Raw genomic sequence first — 7,754 nt, 5'->3', positions numbered from 1 at the left:
AGTGCCCGACTCTTTTGCGCACAATGCTACCTGGCTGCACCTGTTCCTGTTCAAAGACCTTGCAGCCTTTGCAGCCTTGCAGTCATAGCACAATGCTACCTGGCTGCACCTGTTCCTGTTCAAAGACCTTGCAGCCTTTGCAGCCTTGCAGTCATAACACTTTCCCAGGGAAAACCCAGCAAAATCCTGCCTTTCCTGAACACACTCCTGGGAGCCTACTCATTCTTCCCGAATCCTCATAGTCTTCAGCGCAAAACAGTACCCTTTGCCTTGTGACCCAGCCAAACCCCAATTAGTGCCCCCCACCATCCTATGCCTTTCTAGTCTTCAGTGCAAAACAGTACCCCTTGCCTTGTGACCCAGCCAAACCCCAATTTGAGCCCCCACCATCCTGTGCCTTTCCACTTGTATTTACAAACTGCCCACCCATCACCCTGTCCCAAATCCCTCAAGCTTCACCTTTCCTGAGCCTTCACAGCTTTTTATGTTGCTACAGCCAAGTTTGGCTACTGCTGGAAAAGTAAGGATATCTAATAGTCAGTTCAAAGTCTGGAAAAACACCTGCACCAAGTGCCCTGCCTACTTGGGAGGGTAAGGGAAAGGGAAAGGGAGTACCAAAGAAGTGCAGACTTCAAAACAGCCTCAGTGATCCTAGAGAGTTACGGGCTATTGGGTCCATGGCAGGGAGCAGACGTAAAGCGTGAGTGACAGCTGTCATTATACAGAGGCACATGAATTTGCCTCCTTAGACAGGCCACTGCCTTGTGGGTCTGAGCAGTTTGGAGCGTTTGCTCTGGGACCTAGAAGCACAGTTGGATTCTCCTACTCCCAAGAAAAATGTGCTGAGGTCCAGTCAGAGAGAATGGAGTCAGAAATAGACTGAACTTTATCAACCAAGTGAAGCTTCACCTCTGGGAAGTTGGAGTGGGTTCGGTGGGGTATGTGGCAGAGAAGAAAGCCCATGAGCATCCTTTGGTCTCACTGCATAATCTTGGAAAAAGCTTCCAGATGTTTGATGTAAAGATGCAACCTATCAGAGAGCACTCCAAACTGAATGGCCCAGGAAAGCATGGCCTTCTGAAGCCTGCTTGGGACTGGCTTGCCCCATCCACTACCTGCTGGGTCCACAGGAACTGTTTAATTGTGCCTCTCAAACTGGATACTGCACATATTACTGCACATATCTTTTTCACATGGAAAGCAGCTCCTGGTATCCCGCCACCACGTATTCTCTCCCACGTCACCCCGACTGTGTCAACCTTTCCTTCTTTTTTGGTGTCACCAGTGCTCCGGGATGATTCTATGGCTCTGGAGCCACAGAGAGATCCCAGCCTCCAATGACACCAAAGGCAAAGACCAGCTAACAAGGAAGGACCAAAAGTAGCACCTCAGGCCTTCATTGGATATATTCCTGATGGGGCATGGAGTCACCAGATCCCTTGGAACCTTTGCTCAGTACTTTGGGGGAAAACCAGAGGTGAACCAACAAATGGGTTTGGTAGCCAGCACAAGTGAGAGTGAACCCTGGTGCCCGCTCTTCCCAGTTGTGCCATGGCAGAGAGTAGCAGGAGGTCTGTGAGGATCTGACCCTCACCCTTGGAGATCCACACCGACTTGCCATAAGACAGGAAGTGGACATAAACTCAATGGAGGCTAGGTCCCTTGGGTGTGGCTTCCTGTGCTCCTCTAGGTGTTCTGCTGCAGGGTGAGTATCTCAGTAGTCTTGGAGTGGTGGGCACATACCAGATGGGATCTGAAACTTTTGTCAAAGATGTGGGGTCAGGATAAGGAGTCCAAAGCTCNCACCCCCGCCCAGATGATTTGCTCCATCCGGAAAGGGGCGCGATGGAGACCGGCACAGTTCTCTTCCAAGCCGGGTCACCCCCGCCCAGATGATTTGCTCCATCCGGAAAGGGGCGCGATGGAGACCGGCACAGTTCTCTTCCAAGCCGGGTTCCAATTAACTTAGCGAGTATTGGATCTCCGGCGGTCCAGGGACTTGGCTTCCTCCACTTGCAGAAAGTCCAATGAGTCAGACTGAGCAGTGTGCACCCTTCGATAGCTCAGCTGGTAGAGCGGAGGACTGTAGACTGCAGAAAAGTTTGTGGACATCCTTAGGTCGCTGGTTCGATTCCGGCTCGAAGGAAGTGCCCGACTCTTTTGCGCACAATGCTACCTGGCTGCACCTGTTCCTGTTCAAAGACCTTGCAGCCTTTGCAGCCTTGCAGTCATAGCACAATGCTACCTGGCTGCACCTGTTCCTGTTCAAAGACCTTGCAGCCTTTGCAGCCTTGCAGTCATAACACTTTCCCAGGGAAAACCCAGCAAAATCCTGCCTTTCCTGAACACACTCCTGGGAGCCTACTCATTCTTCCCGAATCCTCATAGTCTTCAGCGCAAAACAGTACCCTTTGCCTTGTGACCCAGCCAAACCCCAATTAGTGCCCCCCACCATCCTATGCCTTTCTAGTCTTCAGTGCAAAACAGTACCCCTTGCCTTGTGACCCAGCCAAACCCCAATTTGAGCCCCACCATCCTGTGCCTTTCCACTTGTATTTACAAACTGCCCACCCATCACCCTGTCCCAAATCCCTCAAGCTTCACCTTTCCTGAGCCTTCACAGCTTTTATGTTGCTACAGCCAAGTTTGGCTACTGCTGGAAAAGTAAGGATATCTAATAGTCAGTTCAAAGTCTGGAAAACACCTGCACCAAGTGCCCTGCCTACTTGGGAGGGTAAGGGAAAGGGAAAGGGAGTACCAAAGAAGTGCAGACTTCAAAACAGCCTCAGTGATCCTAGAGAGTTACGGGCTATTGGGTCCATGGCAGGGAGCAGACGTAAAGCGTGAGTGACAGCTGTCATTATACAGAGGCACATGAATTTGCCTCCTTAGACAGGCCACTGCCTTGTGGGTCTGAGCAGTTTGGAGCGTTTGCTCTGGGACCTAGAAGCACAGTTGGATTCTCCTACTCCCAAGAAAATGTGCTGAGGTCCAGTCAGAGAGAATGGAGTCAGAAATAGACTGAACTTTATCAACCAAGTGAAGCTTCACCTCTGGGAAGTTGGAGTGGGTTCGGTGGGGTATGTGGCAGAGAAGAAAGCCCATGAGCATCCTTTGGTCTCACTGCATAATCTTGGAAAAGCTTCCAGATGTTTGATGTAAAGATGCAACCTATCAGAGAGCACTCCAAACTGAATGGCCCAGGAAAGCATGGCCTTCTGAAGCCTGCTTGGGACTGGCTTGCCCCATCCACTACCTGCTGGGTCCACAGGAACTGTTTAATTGTGCCTCTCAAACTGGATACTGCACATATTACTGCACATATCTTTTCACATGGAAAGCAGCTCCTGGTATCCCGCCACCACGTATTCTCTCCCACGTCACCCCGACTGTGTCAACCTTTCCTTCTTTTTTGGTGTCACCAGTGCTCCGGGATGATTCTATGGCTCTGGAGCCACAGAGAGATCCCAGCCTCCAATGACACCAAAGGCAAAGACCAGCTAACAAGGAAGGACCAAAAGTAGCACCTCAGGCCTTCATTGGATATATTCCTGATGGGGCATGGAGTCACCAGATCCCTTGGAACCTTTGCTCAGTACTTTGGGGAAAACCAGAGGTGAACCAACAAATGGGTTTGGTAGCCAGCACAAGTGAGAGTGAACCCTGGTGCCCGCTCTTCCCAGTTGTGCCATGGCAGAGAGTAGCAGGAGGTCTGTGAGGATCTGACCCTCACCCTTGGAGATCCACACCGACTTGCCATAAGACAGGAAGTGGACATAAACTCAATGGAGGCTAGGTCCCTTGGGTGTGGCTTCCTGTGCTCCTCTAGGTGTTCTGCTGCAGGGTGAGTATCTCAGTAGTCTTGGAGTGGTGGGCACATACCAGATGGGATCTGAAACTTTTGTCAAAGATGTGGGGTCAGGATAAGGAGTCCAAAGCTCACACTTCTGTCCTTTACCTGGCTTCTTGTTTTTCAAGGAAACCCACAGAACTTTGCCTTATTTCAGAAATCAACAGCTTCTGATTGGAATTCTTGGCCTGTTTGCAGAAGAGGGTATCTCACATGTGCATCTGCAAGCCTGGGAGAGATTTCCTCACCTCACTTCCCAGTGCACCTCAATGGGCCAAAATGTGAGCATAGACTCCTGTGAGAAGGGTGGGGCATGTGGGGAGGAGGGCCCTGTGTGTGTGGTGGGGGAGGGAGTAGAGAGGCCAGACTGTTACAGCAGCGCCCATTAGAGACCTGTACCAGACCCTGAGGTTGGGCTGGAGTTGTCAGTTGCCTACCCAGCGCCCATTAGGGTTTTCCTCCTTTCCTTGTCCAGCATTCCCTCCCCGACTAGACCCACCCAACCACCTCGCCAATCCCTGTGCCCTCGCTGACTCACTTCATTTTCTCTCAGGCCACTGGGTACTGTCATCCTCACCTGTAGAAAGGGGGATACTCAGGGACAGGAAGGCTGTCACAGATGAGAGCTCCTCTTTGTGGATGGTCGCTATCAGAGCCCGAGAGACGCCAGGCATCCTCGCCCAGAGGATTTGCTCCGCCCCGAAAGGGGCACGGTGGCGACCCACGCAGGGGTCTCTTCCAAGGTGGGTCCCAACCAACCCAACTCGTATTGGACCTCAAGCATTCCAGGGATGTGGCTTCCCCTGTTTGCAGAAAGTCCAATGACTCAGGTCTGATGGCATGCACCCTTCGATAGCTCAGCTGGTAGAGCGGAGGACTGTAGATTGTACAGACATTGTGGACATCCTTAGGTCGCTGGTTCGATTCCGGCTCGAAGGAAGTGCCTGATGCTTTTGCGTGCAATGCTGCCTGGCCGCACTTCTGCGTGGTTAAAAGCCCTGCAGCCTCCAAATAGTAACCACACTCTCCCGGGCAAAACACCCACAAAGTCTTTCCTGATCACCTAGCTTCCCACACCTTGCTTCTGCTTTGTTACCCCACCAATCCTTCTATTTGTGCCATCCCCCACTTCCCCATCCTGTGCTCTTTCGCTTTTGTTCGCAGATGCTCTCAAGCTTCAGCATCGCTGCTGGCTGCTGGCTGTGGCAACACCGCTGTGCTCACCTTTGACAGAGCTCTCCTGACCAGGTGGGCAAAGCCTGGAAGGTCAAGTTCCCTGGAGAACGTCAAGCTTACTTGACAAGGGTGTAAAGTGGGGATAACCATGGTATCTTCCGTGAAAACTCACCCTCTCACTCTTATCCGTCTCAGGCTCTTTATCATTTCGTTGAGATCCGACAGTCTCATGTCTGTCTCTGTCTCATTCTCTTTCTCTCTTTCACAGTTTCTCTGTCCCTGTATATTTCTCTTTGTCTCTGTGTCTCTGCCTCCCTCTCTCTCTCCCCCGACCCCTCAGCCAGCCCCTCTCATTCTCCTTTGCTGGAAATGTATAGACTTAGGCATAAAGAAAATGTTCATTCCCACTTTGCTGTGTCTACTTTGGAGAGACAGCTGTCACCCTGAGAATTTCCTGATCGTAAGAACTTCCATTAGCAAGGTCAGGTTGCCCTTTAGGTTGAGGACAAGGTGAGTCTATCCCCTATCCCCACAGCTTTTCCCAAATCCCTCAAGCCTCACTTTTTCTGAGCTTCACAAATTTTCATGCTGCTACAGCCGAGTTTGGCACCTGCTGGAAAAGCAAGGACCTAATATTCAGTTCAAAGCCAGCAAAAACACCTGTGTCGAGTGCCCTGCTACTTGAGATGGTAAGGGAGACGGAAGGGGAGTACAAAAGTGCAGGCTCGGAAACAGCTTCAGTGATCCTGGAGAGTTAGGGGCTGTTGGGTCCATGGCAGGGAGCAGAAGTAAAGCTTGAGTGACAGCTGTCATTAAACAGAGGCACACGAATTCGCTGCCTTAGGCCACTGCCTGGTGGGTCTGAGCAGTTTGGAGCTTTGGGCATAGAGGCACAGATGGACTCTACCCTCACCCTGAAGGAAAACGTGCTGAGACCCAATCAGAGAGAATGAAGCAGGAAATGGACTTAGGTTTTCTCCAACGAAGAGGGGCTTCACCTCCAGGGAGATGGAGTGGGTTCTGTGGGTATGAGGCAGAGAAGAAGGCCAACAAGCAATACTTGGTCTCATCTCACCATCTCGGAAAAAAACTCCGGAGATTTGATGCACGCATGCAACCTATCACAGAGAGCACCCCATGCCAAGCAGCCCATGGGAACGTGCCCCTCTGAAGCCCTCTGGGGACTGAGACACTTACCTGCTGTGGCCACAAGAGGTGTTTCATTGGGGGTCTCAAACTGAAGACTACACATGTCTTCCTTTCCTGGGAAGCAGCTCCTCATCTCCCCCCACCTCCCTATTTCCCCCAACATTCCCCTGGCTTTGTCAGCCTTTCCCACTTGTCATTGCTAATAGGAGGCTGAGCTATGGCATCATCAGTGCCCAGGATGAGTCTATGGCTTTGGAGCCACAGAGAGATCCCTGCCACCAATGAACACAGACCAAATGTAGTACCTCTGTCCCTTATTGGAGAAGTTCATGATGGGATATAGAGACCCCAGGCTCGTTGGAACCTCTGTTTAGTGCTTTGGTGGGAAAATCAGAGGTGAGCCAGCTTTGGTGGCCAACACAAGCAAGGTTGAAACCTGGGTACCAACTCTTCCTGTTTGAGCCATGACAGAGAGTAGCTGGGTTCTGTGAGCATCTGACCCTTGCTTTCAGAGATCCAGACCCACTTGCTATAAGACAGGGAGTGGACTTAAACTCAATGGTGGCTAGGTCCCTTGGATGTGGCTTGCTGCACCTCCACTAGGTGTTCAGCTGGGGAGTGGGTGTCCCAGTGGTCTTGGGGTAGTGGCACACACCAGATGAGATCTGAAACCTTTGGCAAAGACATGGCATCAGGGTAAGCAGTCCAACACTGACACTTCTGTCTTCTACTTCACCCACCCTCCAATTTTTTTGTTTTGTTTTGTTTTTGAGACAGGGTCTCTTCTGTCACCCAGGCTAGAGTTCAGGGGCATAATCATAGCTCACTGTAGCCTTGAACTCCTGGCCTCAAGCAATCCTCCCACCTCAGCCTCCTAAGTAGCTGGGACTACAGGCTCGTGCTACCATACCCGGCTAATTTTTGTAATTTTTGTAAAGATAAGGTTTTGCCATGTTGCGCAGGCTGGTCCTTGCCCCTTTGCTTTTTCAGACCCCACAGAGCCTTGTCCTACTTTACAAAGTTGCAACTGGCAAAATATTTCTGGTCGGTTTGCAGAGGAGGGAAGTCAACCCCCAGATTGGCCCGGAGGGAGGAGGGCTATCACCTGTGCCTCTGCAATCCCTGGGAGGGGTCTCCTCACCTAATTCTATTTGTTCTTTCCCTCACTTCCCAGTACACCTCAACGGGCCAAAAAGTGAACATAGGATACAGTGGGTAGAAGGGAGAAAATGCATCGGGAGGAGGAACGGGGGTGGGGTATGAGGGGGTGGGAGAGCAGTGGAAGGTGAAGTGAGGTCAGAGCGTTAGGGAACGGCCTCATAACCGGCCGCCACCAGACTCTGCGGCTCGGCTGGGATTGGAAGCCTTCTACCAGTATCCATTCCAGTTCTCCTCCTTTCTCCTCCAGCAACCCTTCCCTTACCGGACCCCCGCCCCCTGCATCCACCTCGCCGGGGATGGCCCTCTGCCTCTCACCCTCTCACTTTTTTTTTGCCACTGAGGTCTGTCATCTTCACCTGTAGAAAGGGGGATGCACAGGAGGAAGACGATAACAAGTGAGAGCACACTCCCACCACCA

General features: G+C 51.6%; 2 non-coding genes across 2 annotated transcripts; both read left to right on the top strand.

Moving 5' to 3' along the window:
* Positions 1-2,052: 2,052 nt before the first annotated feature.
* On the top strand, positions 2,053-2,146 carry TRNAY-GUA (transfer RNA tyrosine (anticodon GUA)). The gene is made up of 2 exons: positions 2,053-2,089; positions 2,111-2,146. It is a non-coding gene; the product is annotated as a tRNA-Tyr (tRNA).
* A 2,550-nt stretch (positions 2,147-4,696) lies between these two features.
* Positions 4,697-4,789, top strand: TRNAY-GUA (transfer RNA tyrosine (anticodon GUA)). Its single transcript has 2 exons — positions 4,697-4,733; positions 4,754-4,789. It is a non-coding gene; the product is annotated as a tRNA-Tyr (tRNA).
* The last annotated feature ends 2,965 nt before the right edge of the window (positions 4,790-7,754 follow it).

The sequence above is a fragment of the Rhinopithecus bieti genome, unplaced genomic scaffold, assembly GCF_001698545.2.
Source record: "Rhinopithecus bieti isolate Rb0 unplaced genomic scaffold, ASM169854v2 scaffold_3902, whole genome shotgun sequence".
In the NCBI taxonomy this organism is placed as follows: Eukaryota; Metazoa; Chordata; class Mammalia; order Primates; family Cercopithecidae; genus Rhinopithecus; species Rhinopithecus bieti.
This window is presented reverse-complemented; position numbering and strand designations above follow the sequence as displayed.